Genomic DNA, 17150 nt, shown 5'->3' on the forward strand with positions numbered 1-17150 from the left:
AGAGGTCCTAGATCAAGCATGGAAGGGCTGACACTGTACAGGGAGTAGAAGCTGCCAAATAGCACCTCTGTTGCTCACAACCCAGATCTGGGGCTTGCATCCAATATGGTCTGAGGAGGTAACAATCAAGGGACTGAACTGTGTACTAGGCAAGAAGCAAAACCGTAAGGGAGCAGCAGCTGATTGGCTACTGATCCCAGAAGCAGACCAGGATATCAGATCCAGTCTCCATCTCAATCTGAAGCTGGCTGGGCCAGCAACATACTACTGAGGCTCCAACCAGTGTCAAGCTCACAGTTGCGTTGCTCAGATCCAAACTTAGATCAGGGGCTCGAAAGAGTCAGATCAGGAAGGGAGAGATCATACTTTACCATGAATCAGATCACTTTGAGTGCACTAAAATCATGCAAGTATCCAGTCAGAGCTGTTCCAGAGACCTTTGAATAACATAGCACTCAAAATGCTAAGAAAGCAGCAGTAAGATTCAAGAGAATGCAAAACATGACCAAGCCCAGTCCAAACATTTCTTCCAGAAGTTCAGATAAACTCGTTCTAATACAAAGAGAATAAACAGCTTAGTAAAAGAAATACAAAATTTTGACCAAGTATCAGATTCCTTGAGAATTACGATAGACCAAATGAAACTTAATGGTTGTATGAGACAAAAAGAAATATTAAAACAAAGTCAAAAGATCGAAAAATTAGGGGAAAAAATCTCATTAAGAAACTGACCTAAAATTACTTAATTTTTTTTTAATTTTAATTGATCTGCTAAACAGATTAAGGAGAAATAATTTTTAAATCATTGACTATCTGATAAGGATGACCAAAATAAAAAAGAACGTAGGCATCTTATTTCCTAAAATTATTAAAGAAAATACCCAGAGCAATTATAATAGAGAGCAAAGTGAAATTAGAAAAAAAGCCACCTCTCTTTCACCTACTGAAAGAAACCTCAAAATGAAAATTCCCAGGAACTTCATAGCCAATATCTAGATCTTCCAGGTCAGAAAAAATATAGCAAGCATCCAGAAAGAAACCATTTAAGTGCTTAGTAAGTAGCCAGTCACTTTCACACAAGATTTAATAGCCATCACATTAAAGGAATGGAAAGTCTGGAATATGATATTCCAGAAGGTAAAAGATATAAGCTTATAAACATAAATAACTTACTCAGCAAAACTGAGTATTATCCTATGGAGAGCAAAAAGGATTTTAATGAAATGGGGAACTTTTAAGGATTCCTGATGTATAGAGCTGAGCTTAGTAAAAACTTGGAAATACAAAACCAGAAGTCAAGAGAAACATAAAACAGTAAATACAAACTATCATAAGGGACTAAAACAAGGAAAGATTAGAAGATAGATAGATAGATAGATAGATAGATAGATAGATAGATAGATAGACAGACAGACAGACAGACAGAACATTTATTAAGTAATTACTATGCGCCAGGCACTGTGCTAGAAATACAAATGCAAACAAAAAGAAAGCCCTCAAGGAACTTGAGTTAGAGAGGAGTGAAGGAGTAAGCCTAGGTGGGTTGGACACTTCCTCAAATGGAGGCTCTGAGGAAGAGTTCATCAATTTGAGGAGGCCACAGAAAAAGTGATGTCTTCCAGAGTGAGAAGAGTGCAGGGCCAGAGACACCTTTTATGGTAAAAATGCTGCTAGTAAAGAAGTCTGGTAAGTCAGAAGAGAATCCAGAATCTTCTGAAATCCAGAACCCAGGAGACAAGTGAAAGAGAAGAATGAATTGTTTACACTCTAATAGGAGATGATACAAGTGTCCTCTCAGGACCCAAATATCATCAGAGGTCATAAAAGAAGTCACATAAGTCACATAAGACAGAGGACATAGAAATGGTTTTGTAATATTTTGATAATCTTAAATTTTTTAAAAGAAAAAAGGAAAGGGAAGGGGAAATGAATATAGTAAAGAATCAGTAAGTCAAATAAAAAATCATAGAAACAATAGATGATTTTATTAGAGATAATGACAACAATGATACAACTTGCCAAAAATTTTGCACCAAGCAATGTTTCGGGGGGAATGTATACTTCTAAACATTTTCACCAACAAAAGAGGGAATTAATAAATCAACAAATTGCATATGCAACTAAAAAAAACTAGGAAACCAACAAATGTTAAACAACAAAATTTAAAAATGTAAAATAAAAGAGTGACAAAATGAGGAGAGGAGCAAATGAATTAAATAAAACTAGGAACTTTTTTGAAAATTAAATAGCTAAACCATTAACTGACTGTTTTTACAATTAAGCACCTATTATGTCCCAGGCACAAACTGTGGCTACAAAAAAATGAAAAAAAAAATCCAAACCACAGCAACAACAAAAAACAATCCCTGCTCTCAAGCAACTCACAGTCTAATGAAGGCGACATCATGCAAACAGTTATGTACAGACAAGATATATACAAAATAAATTGGAGATAATATCAGAAGGAAAGCAATTCGATTAAGGAAGATTGATAAAGCTTCTTGTAGAAGATGGGATTTTAGCTAAAACTAGAAGGAATCCAGGGAAGCCAGGAGAGGAGAGTAGCTCGGGCATCGGAGAAAGGCGAAAAGAATGCTCAGAGCTGAGATCAAAGACGTCTGTAACATTAGAAAACAACATTGTCAGTATCAAAAGAGTAAAAGAAGAATCCACACAAATGAAGAGGAAATAGAAGAAATTTTTAGAAACCTTTGCCCAATTGTATGTTAACTAAACTATCTAAATGAAATGGATGAATTTTTATAAAAGTATAAAATGCCCTGATTAACAAAACAAGAAATGGAGGAATAAAATAACCCAATCTCAGAAAAAGGAATTGAACAAGTCACAGCTGAGCTCCAAAAAAAGGGGGGGGGGAAATCCAGGACCAGATAGATTTACAAGTGAGTTCTATCAAATATTCAAATAGCAATTAATTTGACTATTATGCATGCTGTTTAAAAAAATAGGAAAAGAAAGAATCCTATCAAGTAAAATGACAAATGCTAGAGATGTTATGGGAAATGAAGCACATTAATGCAAGGGGGCCTGTGAATTAGTAAAGCCATTCTGGAAATCAGTTTAGAGCTATGCACAAAAAGTTACTAAATTATGTGTACCCTTTGATTCAGCACTACCATTACTAGACCTATAGAGATTAAAAAGAGAGAGAGAGAGATCAAAAGAAAAAACAAAAAGTCCTATAGGTACAAAAATACTTATAGCAGCTTTTTTAGTTGTGGCAAAGAAGCAGAGCAACTACATGGATACTCACAAATTGAAGTATGGATGAATAAGTTATGGCATATGAAAATGATGTAATTAATACTTTAAGAAATTAAGGGAATGGTTTCAGAGAAACCTAGGAAGACTTGTGTGAACTAATACAAAGTAAAATGAGAAGAAGTAGAAGAATAATTTTTGTAATAACACAAAATTGTAAAGACAAATAACTTTTAAAGACTTAAGAACTCTAATTGATACAAGAACCAACCATGATTCCAGAAGATCCCTGATGAAACATGCTATACTATCACTTGACAGAGAGGTGATGGACTTAGGGTGCCAACTTTTTGAAGATGGCCAAGTTAGGAATTGTTTTCCCTTCACTATATATATTTGTTGCAAAAATTTTGTGTTTTTATGTTTTCTTTTCCAGTGAGGTTGGAAATGGGAAGAGGAAAATAGATTTTACTAGTTTTTTAATTAAAATGTAATTTTTTTTAAAGCATCTGCTTCCTTCTCAGAGGTCTTATTATGGAAAAGCCTCATATCTCTTAGTCAAGTCCAAATGCTTAATAGTTGATCTTCAGTGGTGTGCTGATAAATGTTTAACAACCAGCTCTCCATTTAAAAAAAATTCTATATGACACACATTTAAGTTTAATCTGCATTATCAACATTTCCTCCATCGATTTCTTGAGTCTAGACAATCACCAAAACAATAAATCTAGCATTTACCAATTTATGAGGTATAAATGCTCAGACTGAAATTTTAACAATTGACTCTCTCAAGCCAGTACAAGCAAGCTCTAACACACCCTCAATCTTCTTCCCTTCCAACTCTCTAAGACATTCTTTCACCCTCCAATGTCCTAACAGGCCAGACTTCCCTTATACCTCTTCTGATCTTTTGTCTTCTTTGTTTGTAGGTTGAAGCCTTTCTCCCATTTTTGAGTGAAAAGACCTTCCTCAAACCCTTTTATCTCTCCTTCTAAGACATAGACCTGCACTTTAAGCATAGATAGCAGTTATTCAAGAATGTCATAAAGATAAATATCACATACTCTATTCAATGTAAAATTCCCCTTACTCTCCATACTAGTTAGATCCTCAGTCCTCTGTCATTCTTGTTGGTGGTCAATTCCAGAAGCAAACTGTTTTATTTATTTATAATAGTCTTCTGTCTTTTCTTCCAGATGAGGCTAGTTTGCTCAACTGCCTTTGATTGGCAATTAGCAGCTTCCTGACAAATGCTGGATACAAACAGCAGCAGAGCCCAGCTGAAATACACTTACCAGCTACCTTGTCCATGTTCCTCCTCCACAATCCTTTCCCTATGATAAGATTCTTCAGACATTATAGAAAGCCTCCTTCCGTCTTTAATCTTCTCTGAGTATCTCTAAGGTTCCTTTCAGCTCTAACTTTTCTGGCCTCTGTGATTGCTTCCAATGCTAACCTAGACCATGCCACCATTGTTTAAATCTGTATATTAACATGATTCCGGTTTTCCTAAAATAATATTTCTTCTCCAGCTCATAATAAGAGGTAAATGGTAAGAGATTTGAATGTTGAAAATAACTAAATCAGAGTTAGGGCAGTAGGATGGAGGAGATGGATTGTTAAAGGCATAGAATAAAAAAAGGAAATATTTGAAAGGAGGCCACTGCCAGAGTCTAGAAAAGTGATAATGAGAATCTATACCAAGATCAAAATTTAGAGTTGAAAAATGACTTTGAGTGATTATGAAGTTCAACGCCCTCATTTTCCAGCTATGGAAAATGAGGCCCCCAGAAGTCAAGTGACTTCTAATCATGGTATGGAAACCCCAGTTTCTTGAAGGATAAACAATGAGAGTATATGCCCTGAATGGTTCTACAAAGCTGGAAATGCTTTGACTATAGTCCAGTCAACAAGCAATACCTGCTATCCAAGAATCAATCTAGCTAAGTATTGGAGAGAAAATTCACCAGCAGAATGGTCACAAGAAGATGAATTGTTTGGTCATGGTAACCCATGAAACAAATAAAATTGTGAAATGGTCTTCTCCAGCCCTGTTCTACCTTGGAAGTGATGGTGACAGAATAGCAGAAAAGAAAGGCAGATCATAGGAGGAATGACACAGATTTTTAGATCACCTACAAATATAATATCACTGCTGCTATTCTGAACCTGAGAGGCAGAATTGTGTAGTAGATAGAGAGGTAGATGGCAAGAACTGGGTTCAAGTCCTGCTTCTGACATGCTGACTGACCCCAAGAAAGTAATTTACCTTTTCCATGCTCTAGGCAACTCTCCAAGACTATAAATTGCAAACTGAACGCAATGCAGGAAAGATAGAGAAAGACAATTTCTTACCCTCTTTTTAATGAAAAACTTCCTTACAATTAGAGCTATCTCAAAATGGAATAGGCTGCCTTGGGATGGGAGGAGTTAGCCATCTTTTCTTCCAATGGAGACCGGAGGCTAGCTAGCACAGTGGCTGGTGCTCTGGGACTGTAATCATGGACACCTTAGTTCAAGTCTGGCCTCAGATGCTTCCTAGCTTTGTGATCCTGTGTAAGGCATTTGACTTCTATCTGTCTAAATTCCCTCATCTGTAAAATAATAGTACCTACCTCCAATGGTTTTTGTGAGGATCGAGTGACACAAAACTTGTAAATCATTTAGCACAGTGCTTGGCACTTAGTATGCTCTTCAACGTGTGTTCCCTTCCCTTTGGAGAATATTATATAAAGGACTCTGGTTTCAGTAGAGGTAAGCCTAGATCACCTCTGAGTTGCCTTCTAATTCTGAATCTCTTCACTAGAAGTATCTGGAGTTCTGTCTGCTGTCTCCTGAGACTCTCTCCCGGATGTGCCTTATGTCTGTGTGTTCATTGGATTCAGCCCTCCAAGGTAAGAGCGCATTATCTGCTGAGACAGTGAATTCCACTCTAACTGATAGGAAGTTTTTCCTTACAACAGATGCAAGATCTGCCTCTCAGTAACTCTCACCCATTTGTTGCCTCTGGTTCTGTTCTCTGGAGTCAAACAAACAAAGGTAATCTCTCTTCCATGTGACCATACTTAAAGCCTGCTATCATGTTTCCCACCCCCACTCCTTTCATTCTCTAGGTCAAATATCAAAAAGGCAAAAGACAGTCCCTGCCCCCACGAAGCTTATAATCTACTGGGGAGAACAATAAGCAAACAAATACGTACAAAGAAGCTACATGTATAGGATTAACAAGAAGTAAGTGAGGGAAGGCATTATAAGAGGGGTAGGAAAAGGTTTTCCTGTGGAAGATGAGATTTTAGTTGAGATTTAGAGAAAGCCAGGGAAGCCAGTAGGCAGAGATGAGGAGAGAGGGCATTCCAGGCATGGAGGACAACAGGAGAAAATGTCTGGAACAGAGAGATAGCGTCATGTTCATGGAACAGCAAGGAGGCCAATGTCTCTGAACGGAAGAGTACATGTTAAGGAGTAAAGCATAAGAAGATGGGTAGGATGGGACTAGGATATGAAGGACTCTTAAAGCCAGAGGATTTCATATTCCAACCTGGAAGCAATAGCCAGCCATTGGAATTTATTAGGGGAGGAGAGTGACCTGCACTTTAAGAAAATCACTTTGGTGATTTTGGATTGGAGTGGGGAGAGACTTGAGGTAGGTAGATCCACCAGTACACTGGGGGGTTGGCAGAAAAAAAAAATTGACCTCTTCTGAGAACTTTTGCTCTGAACCTTAGTTGGGCACTTTCCTTGCCATCAGCTGGCCTCAGCTCAGAGGAATGGTCATGCCTCCCCATCTGTTTCCTACATTTATGATGACATTGGTCCTATCTTGCCCTTTGGCAGAACCCGACCTGTCCACCTCGCAGTTCACATCCTCTAGCTTCAACTTACAGCTGGTGTCATTGCTTCCCCTCCCCCCCCACCCCAACCCTTTTTGGGAGGTGAGGAATGGAGAGAAAGGAGAACCAGACAGGTGATATTTTTGGTGTAGGTAGCTTTCAGTGACAAATAAACTCTACCAGGGCATATCAACATCTGCTTCACAACTTACAGTTTTAAAAAGTTAACTGAGTCACTAAGAAGTTAAAGTGGAGCAGCTAGGTGGTGGAGTGGATAGAGCACTGGCCCTGGAGTCAGAAAGACCTGAGTTCAAATCCAGCCTCAGACACTTACTAGATGTGTGACCCTGGGCAAGTCACTTCAATTGTTTAAAAAAAAAAGTTAAAGTGACTTGTCTATGGGTCATACAGCCAGTATGTGTCACAGATGAGACTAGAACCCAGAGCTTCCTGACTCCCGGGCCAGCTCACTGTCCATTATACCACACAGCCTCTCATTAGTGTCATCTTAAGCAACAACGGAAATAAGGCTCCCAAGAACCGAAATCATAGCAGTTCTGAAAAATCATAAAATATCAGAGATGAAAGAGACCTTAGAGATTATTAAAAACCAGCCCTCTCATTTTATGAATCGGGAAACCGGGGCCCAGAGAAGGGAAAGATCTTGCCGGAGGTGACCCACCAAGTTGGTATAGTTATTGAGGAGGGAGGACAGAGAGGGGGTTTCTTTTTTTGAGCTCACATGTATTTAGCCCCTTCAAGGTTGACAAAATGTTTTACATGCATCATCTCATTTGTTCCACAAACCCTACAGCCTCCAAACAATTAACATGGAGGATCACTCAGAGGGCAGTGGTGAATGTGAGCAGGTAATAAAACATAAGAAATAAGGAACTACTCAAAAGAAAAAACAGATTGAAAGCTCACATCAAAGAAACATATGATGAGAAAAGATGGGTTGGTCAGGTAGTGCCAGTTAGGGATGATATTCCATGTACTTTTCTGCTGTCCTCACAATATCAAGAAAAAATGAAGAACCCCACACACATACATTGGGAGATGGTGAACGGATGAGCAGTCGTGGACAAGGGGCATGAATGGATTGCAGTCCTCATCACTGAAGGAAACTTCCTACATTGGTGGAATCGTGTTTGAGTATTTCAAGATCTGATCTGAACTTCCCAACACTCCTGTGAGGTAGATGAGGTACTGAGGCACAGGGAAACCGAGCGGCTGGTGAGGGTCATATGGATGATAAATATCAGAGCTGAGACTAAAACCCAGGTCTTCTGCATCTGTCTCTTTGCATTTTCCACTAGTCTTAACAGCCAAATCCTCTCCAGGCCAGAAAAAAGAACAAATTTTGCCAAGTCTCCCATGCCCTCAGCCTTGTGGGTTTGTGGTATAAAACTGAATTCAGAATGGTTGAAATCCGTGTCCTGTTGACTCTGGCAAAGTCCAACCTCCTAGTTCACTGAGGAATAGGGACCTTCCTTTTTGCCAAAGTCTCAGTGGCTGTCAGGGACCTAGAAGACCCTGACCAAGCAGCATCTTCCTGCTTCGCACCCAATGCACTGCTCAGATAGGAGAACTAATGAGAGAGATACGGGGGGGGAAAAAAAGGAAAAGGGAAAGGAGGGCAAAATTGGAATGAAGCAAATCTTGCCCTTGGCCAAATATAGGAAATCAAGGGAAGCAGAAACAGAGATCCCTCCCCCTTCCTCCTGAGGCCCAGCACTAGTGTTGTCCAAACCCTGGCCCTGATACCCCAGCCAAGGCCATCACCATATTCCCTGCAGGTGCTAGCTTTGATGACAGATTCAACCCCGCTTCTCTCTCTTCCCATAGCAGCTACCCATCCCTGCCCAACATTCTTCCCTCACCCCCAATTCCTCAGTGGGGCAGCCTGAGTCTTCACATCTATTAATTTCTCTAAAGGCTGCCCTAAATCTTTGTTCTGTTAAACAAGCTTCTTCCTCCTTTCACTAGCAGCTGAAGACTCAGCAAACATTTGTTAAGACTCGTTCCCATACAAATATTCATGGGCTGTTTGTCTAATCATCAAGAGAAAAAAAATTCTACCAGGGCGCTGTGTACGGGCAAGTTAGTGCTGTGAATGAACGGGAGGGATTTGTCAGATCTCAGAACCACGATACAGCATTGTAGGCAAATAGCAGCTTTCCAGGGCTTGATCACGTCTAGGAAAAAGCCTCAGAGAGACCTCAGATTTCCAAAAGAGCATCAACAGAATCTAGCCTGGGTCTGGGCATGTGACATTAATGAGAACTACCTGCTGACAACAGCTGGGCTTCTCCTTTCCCAGAGAGCTGTGAAGGCCTTGAAGGACAGCTAAGGGGTCAGGGTTAAAGGTGGCAGTATGGTATAATACAAAGACCACTGAATTCAGAGTCACATTAAACCTGGGATGAAATTCTACACTTGCCACTTATTAGTTGCTTTGGGAAAGCTCCCTTGCACTTTCTGGACCTTTTTCCTCATCTGTTTTAGACAGATAATTTCTAAGACCCCTTCCAGCTCTAAAATCCTGTGGAGCATAAAATCATACAAGGGGACTAGATGTACACAGAGACTGGTGGAGAAGGTAGGATTTCATGGGTTTCAGAAAGGTTTATTGCCCTCAGATTATCTCCCCGAACCCACTCAATACCTGATATCTAAAATACCAACATTAGAGGCTCATTCCTCTAGGTTAAGGCATTGTTTAGCCCCCATTAAATTGTAATTTCTCCTAGGAAAGGTGAGCTATTATCAGTCATTTTCACCTGAATGTGAAAATTTCATGACCTTTCTCAAGAGCTGATTTTAATTGGAGAAAGAGAAGGGCATATTCTCTCTTAGAAGAAGAATGGTACATTCTTATGGCTTAGCCTGGCAGAGGTCAGAGGCTCCAGAGACAAATCTCACCTACTTCACAACTGTAGATTCTGCCAGCACTGCCTTGAGAGGAAAAGAAAGCAATGATGACCTGAGCCCCAGTAGGCCCTGCCCTGCAGCCTTGTCCCCTAGGAACAGCCCATCTGACTCTGAGGTCACATTGCCCTGATTTGCCCTGATGTATAAGGATAGGGCCCTAGGGAGAGGCTAGAAACCAGATATCTGCTGGTGAGATGAAAGATTCATATTTCACAAGTCTGACAAGGGAAAATCTGACTTAAGGAGGGACTGGCCTTCCTGAGGTCTCAAGCTTCTGAATATAGTTCACATCGTAGCCTGGCAGATTAAGGCATAAGCCCTACAAAAATACAGAGTTAGTGAGGCCCCTTAATAACATGGGCAATATTCTTCCCACAAACTAGGACAGTCCTTTTGGTTCAAGTAAATATAATTCAGCAAACATTTATTAATCATCAAATACTAGGTGATAAGGTGAGAACCTTGTCCTCAGAGAGTTTATAGTCAAATAAGGAGATCTATGACATATACATACAAATAAGTATGATACATGGAGCAAAGGAGAGCTCTAGGCAGATTTGTTCACTCTAGGGCCCAGGGTTAAAGGGAAGAAAGAGATCAGGAAATGTTTTATGAGTGAGGTGGTCATATGTCTACAGCTCAGTGACTGGGAGGCAGAAGATCTGGATTTTCAGCTGAACCTCAACTCTTTCCCTAATTCATTCTGTGACTTTGGGCATATCATTTTACAATTTTTTGCCTGTTTCTTCTTCTGTAAAATGAGTGGGATGGACTATAGGGAACCAATGAAATCCATAGGAAGCCACTGTACTTCCAGCCTGAGTGAAATAAAGATGCCTAGTCTAAGGCAAAAAAAAGAAAAAAAACCCTTTCTATTATGGAAATATGTTTTACATGACTTCACATGTATAATTGATATCATATTGCTTGCCTTCTCAAGGGGTGGGGTAGAGGTGGGAAGTTGAGATAAAATTTGGAACTTAAATTTTTAAAAATTAAATGTTTAAGATTTTACAGGTAATTGGGAAATATTTAACAAGATAAATAAAAACATATTTTCACAAAAGAAAAGAAAGTCTTTAACAAGGTTAGAGGCCCAAGTTTATGAATTAATCTCTAATGGTAAAAATATAGTTATTTGTGGCAGGTGGTTGGGAACATAGGTAGATAGCAGAGGGACCCTGCTGGCACCCTCACATCACAGCATATTGGTGATGGGTTTGTGTGTCTATGCACAAGAAAAGCATACATGTATGCATTGTGTGCCTGCAGGGATCTAAGCCATGCCTAGAAAAGACAATTCTCTAAAGGGACATGGGAAAATAGGGGAAGGAAGGATCTCTGGGCCCAAAGAAGATTCAAAGAAATGAGCCTTAGCCCCTCACCCACTGTTAATCAGTCTTTGGCCTTGAATTTTAGTCTCTAAGTTAATAAGATAGGACTTCATGATTAACCAGAGACTGGACAATCTCTAGTCAGATGTTTTAACAGAGATTCCTTTCATCTACACGCTGGGCTAGATGGGCACTGAGGCCCTTCCAACACTCTAATTTGGTAATTCTGAAATTAATGAGGCATCAGAAAGAAGATGACAACTCTGCTATTGACTTCAATCACAGGCATGACATGTAAGAAAGGACACTGACTAACCTAGAACACATCCCAAGAAGGAGAGAACAAAAAGGCAAGATAACTAGACACCCAGACATAGGAGAATCTGTTGAAGGTCCTGGACATGTTTAATTCAATTCAATAAACATGTATTAACCACCTATTATTACATGCAAGGCACTGTGCTAGATTTTAAGGCTCCAAAACAATTAAATCTAGGGCCTTAAAGGAATTCACATGTTACTGGGAGGACTATGGCACGCACTCAGACGAGTGTAATACGAGGTTGAAAGTAACAGAAGAGAGTCAGACATTCTTCTAGGCAAAACAGAGAACACTGTCAGTCAAAAGAATTATGGAAGGAGCCGTGGAGGAGGAAGCACTCAAGCTGAGCCTTGAAAGAAGATAAAAATTCTGAAGGGCAATAATGAGAAAGGAGTGAAGTCCAGGTGCGGGAGGCAACTTATGCAAATGCACACGGTAGCGTAGGGAAAAAGATAGCATGTCAAGTTTGGTGAACAGCTTGTAGTCCATCTTGGCCAGAATATAGATTATTTAAGGGGGAGTAGTGTGCAGTAAGGTCAGAAAGGAACCCTGGGAATATATTGTGGAAAGCCTTAAATGTCAGGCTAAGTGGTTTGTATTTTATGTTAAAAACAAGGAAGAGCTACCAAGAGTTATTAAGTGAGGGAGAGAGGGACATGATTAGACATGTGCTTTATGAAGGTGATTTTGCCATTTGGTTGTAAAAGAGAGAGAATGGAAAGAGGAAAGACAATAAGGAGGCTTTCCCAATAGTCCAGGTGATAGGTAACTAGGATAATGGTAGTGAATAGAAAGAAGGGGATAAATGGAAGAAATATGATAGGGATACAATTGACAAGAAATAGTAACTGATTGGTTGGTAGAGGAGGGAAAGAAAAAAGGCAAGGATTACTCCAAGGTTGCAAGCATGGATCATTAGTACTCTCAATATAAACAGGGAAATTTGGAGAACAGACGGCTCTAGGGACAAAGATGACAAGTTTGGTTTGGGATGTATTTAGTCTGACGTACAAGCAAGACAATGCCTTCACCAGACCCTTATGTGGCATGGTCTCAGTCATCTCAGCATTGTCGTCCTCCAACTCTATATATCTTCCAATTAGTCAATACCCTTCCTAAAATGGCATGCCTATGGCTGAAGACAAGACTCGGTTCTGATAAGGGCCAGGGACAGAAGGATTGCCACCTCTTGCAAGATGCATCTTGAAATCCCATATTATTAGCTGAGTCAGAGACTAAAATTCAGGCCCTGGGCCTTCTCTTCTCTTTCTCTATTATCTCTCTAAGTGATCTCATCAGCAACCATGAGTTTCAATGATGATCTCTCTGAACTTGACTCCCAGACCTAGATCCAGGATTCATTTCTCACCGGAGCTCCCCCCCAGTATCACCAATGGCCTATGGGACATTTTGAACTGGATGTGCCACAGGCATCTCAATATATCTAAAACAAAACACATCATCTTTCCCCTTAAACTTGCCCATCCTCCCTATTTCTTCGGACAACACCACCATCCCACCCATGCAGGCTTACGACTGAGTTATCTCCCTTAATGTTTTACTCTCCTTCACCTCCTCCCATATCCAATCAGTCGCCAAGTCTTCCTGAGTCAACCTCCTCAAAATCTCTTGCATCTGTCCCTTCTCCTTATTAGCCACTGCCTTAGTTCAAGCCCTCATCATGCCAGATCAGCTCCAAAGAAGAAAACTAGGAACAGTGGGTGAAAGTTACAGAAATGCAGATTTGAGGTCAATGTAAAGAAAAACTTTAGCCAGATTATCAAGTAGTCACTTCCAATTCTGCGATTCTGTGATTACTCAGTGGTATAGTAGGAAGAGCCTTGGATTTAGAGTCAGAGGGTTCAAAATCAATGTCCACTTACTATCTGTATGACCCTGAGCAAGTCATTCTTTGGCCTTCACTTCCCTTACCTTAAGTGTGGGGGTTGGACTAGATGACTTCTGAAGTCCCTTATACTCTAAATCCCATTAACCATGAAGGCAAGGATCATGTATTTTCTCCCAATGTCTAGCTCAGAGCTGTGCACATAGTAGGTGTTGAATGAATAGATAAGAAAATACAACATGATGAAGATATGCTAGGATAGGGAGCCCAAAGCACCTCAGTACTTCCACTATGAATTCCAGTTCAATCCCAAATTAGCAGCAAGCTCTTGGTGAAAAATTAACAGTCTTCCATGAGATTCTTTTGGCCTTCCTCAACAAAGGAGGGGAGGGGGCAATTTAAAGCTTTCAGGTAAAATGTCAGGTAAAATTTGGTGGGAATGTTGAACCACTCAGAGCTCAGCCAACTATGCTTTCCATAGTCATATAGGGAGGGAATAGTAGTTGCAGTACCCAAAACTAGAGCTGGATTCTGTTTGCCCCAGCATGGAACAGAGTAAACAAACATGTAAATGCCTTCCCATATCCCTGAACATGCAAGCAAGAGCTACAATGCACCTTGACATTTTTTGGCAATTCTGTTATTTGGTCAGAAATAGTTTGGCTCAGTGGCACCTCTGAGAGCCAAAAATATACCAAATCACAGCCTAAAAAAGGAACGTACCATATGCAATCCTTGAGGGACCCACACACAAATTTCAAGATGTGGAACACATGGGATTTTTCCACTGCACAAATTCCTAAAGGGGTCTTGTGGTATCTAGATGCCTGAGGAGATCAAGAAGATGATGGAGAGCAATCAGCAACCAAAGATAGTGACCATGGACATATTAGAGGCAAAAATCTCCAGTAGTACCTCTTCCATAGCCCAACCAATCCCCCAAGTGACAGGAGCCTGAATACCAGAAAAATGCCATGGACATTACTGGCCTTGTCCTCAGGCTTACAGCCCAAGACAGACAACATTGACACAGACATATGTGAGGAACACAGAGATAGTGTGCAGAGATAAAAAAAACAAGCAATAAATAGGCAGGTTAAATATTTACACTAAGTACAAGCCAGGGCAATGAGCATTAGCTCTGAGGGGAGAGAAAAACAGAGGGCGGTGGAGAGATAAAGAGAAATAAAGTCAAAAGCATGTTAGGTCCCACCAGAATAGGGCTTGAGAAGCTGCCATCTCAATTCTGAATATTCTCGGAGGGTGTGTGTGTGTGTGTGTGTGTGTGTGTGTTAAAGAGGGGCAATGAGGGGGATGGGACTTCTTAGGGCACCATATGAAGAAAAAAAAAAAAGATGGATACTCAATATGCAGACCCTATCCGGATAAACTCTATTTAGCACAGTTTACTCATTCATCAGAAGGGAGGCTGGGTTTCATGACACATCAAACCAGCTAAACAGTTCTATCCACATTGACACCTGTGAATAACTTACACAGTTGACCTTTGGGAACTCCTCAGAAATTAGAGGGTCAATCTGTACCAAATTAGTTTGCTCATGAAAACCTTTACAAAGCACCTGTGTTGACCCTAGGTGCTTTCCTCAGTCAGACCACAGGGTCCTGAGACCAGGCACTGAATCTTCCCATAGCCTCTACAGCACCTGGTAGAGAGGGAGATCCAAAAGCACTTGTTCCTGATCCTGTCAAATTCTGGGCTGAACACCAGAAAAAAGAGGCATAAAGTTACCTCAGAAATCACACCAACTTGAATACACCAAAAACTTTCAGAATCCTAGAACTAGCTCTGAAAATGGCAGCACAGGAAAGCCTGAAGCTTGGGACAGTGTCTCCCCAAGCCAGGTGAGCAGAGCCCAATGTTAACATAAAGTTCAAAACCAGGAATAGGTTGGAAAATGAGCAAACAACAACAAACGAACAAAAAATTCAATTGTTAAAAGGTGTTATAGTGGCAGAGAAGACCAAGACATAAACTCAGAAAAAGACAACAACTTGAAAACAGCTACAAATAAAGCCTCAAAGAAAAATGCTTATTGTATACAAGCCCAACAAGAATTCCTGGAAGAGTTAAAGAAAGACATAAAAAATGGTAGAAGAAAAATTGGGGAAAGAAATGAGAGTGATGCAAGAAAATTATGAAAAGAGAATTAACAGCATGGTAAAAGAGACACAAAAATATACTGAGGAAGATAACACCTTAAAAACTAGAATTGGTTCAATGGCAAAAAGAGATGCAAAATCTCAGAAGAAGAAGAAAATAATGCCTTAAAAATCAGAATTGGACAAGTGGAAGCTAATGATGCCATGAGATATCAAAAATAAATAAACAAATAAAAACACACTCAAAAGAATTTTAAAAATAGAAGAAAATGTGAAATATCTCATCAGAAAAACAACTGACATGGAAATAGATCAAGGAGAGATAATCTAAGCATTATTTGACTACCTGAAAGCCATGATCAAAGAAAGAGCTTGGACATCATATTTCAAGAAATTATCAATGAAAATTACCCTCAGTATCTTAGATCCAGATGCTAAAATAGAAATAGGAGAGTCCATCAATGACCATCTGAAAAAGTTCCCAAAATAAAAACTCCCAGGAATATTATAGCCAAATTCCAGAGACCCCAGGTCAAAGAAAATAAGCAGCCAGAAAGAAACAATTCAAATATAATGGAGTCACAGTCAGGGTCACACAGGATTTAGAGGCTTCCACATTAATGGAGCAGAGGTCTTGGAATATGATATTCCAGAAAGCAAAGGATCTAGGATTTCAACCAAGAATCACCTACCCATCAAAACTGTATATAATCCTTCAGGAGGGAAAATGGAAGAAAAATTTAAGAAAACAGGGGACTTTTAAGCATTCCTGATTAAAAGACCAGAGCTAAGCAGAAAATCTGACTTTCAAATAGAAGACTTAAGAGAAGCATATAAAGGTAAACAGGAAAGAAAAATCATAAGGAACCCAGTAAAATTAAACTATTTGGGCATGGCAAAAAGAGCAGAACTTAATTGAAAATTCTACATATAAGAAATACAAGGTAAACATTGAAGGCCAATTATAAGGGAACCAATAAGGTCAAACTGTTCACTTCTTATATGTGAAAATGTTATCAGTACTCTTATGATTGTCCTCATTATTTGGGTAGTTTGAAAGAAAGTCTTGGGCTAAGTTGTGTATGGGGTGATTCTAAAAAATAAATAAATAAAACAGTGTAAGGAGAGATAAAAAGGGGTAATTATCTCATACAAATGAGGCATGAAAGGAAGAACTGATACAGAAGAAGCAAGTGGGAGGAGGGAAGGATGGTAGTGCTGGAACTTTACTCTCACTGGAAATCTGTTAAAAAGGGAATAACTTATACATTTAGGCATGTATAAAAGTCTTCCAAATTTAGAAGGAAATAAGAGGGAGAAGGGATAGGATAATGGAGAGACTTCTAGAAGGGGGTGTAGATTAAGAATTAGGAGGGAGCAAGGGATAAGGAAGAAACTCTCAGAAAGATAGGTAGATTAAGGTGGAGGGTGGTGAGAGAGGATAAGGGAGGGACTTTTAAAGGAGTGGATAGATTAAGGAATAGGAGGGCGAGGTAACAGGTAGAAGGAAATTAGAGTGAGGATGGATAGGGTAAATAGGG

The sequence above is a fragment of the Phascolarctos cinereus genome, unplaced genomic scaffold (genome assembly GCF_003287225.1).
Source record: "Phascolarctos cinereus isolate Bilbo 61053 unplaced genomic scaffold, phaCin_HiC Scaffold_2;HRSCAF=192, whole genome shotgun sequence".
In the NCBI taxonomy this organism is placed as follows: Eukaryota; Metazoa; Chordata; class Mammalia; order Diprotodontia; family Phascolarctidae; genus Phascolarctos; species Phascolarctos cinereus.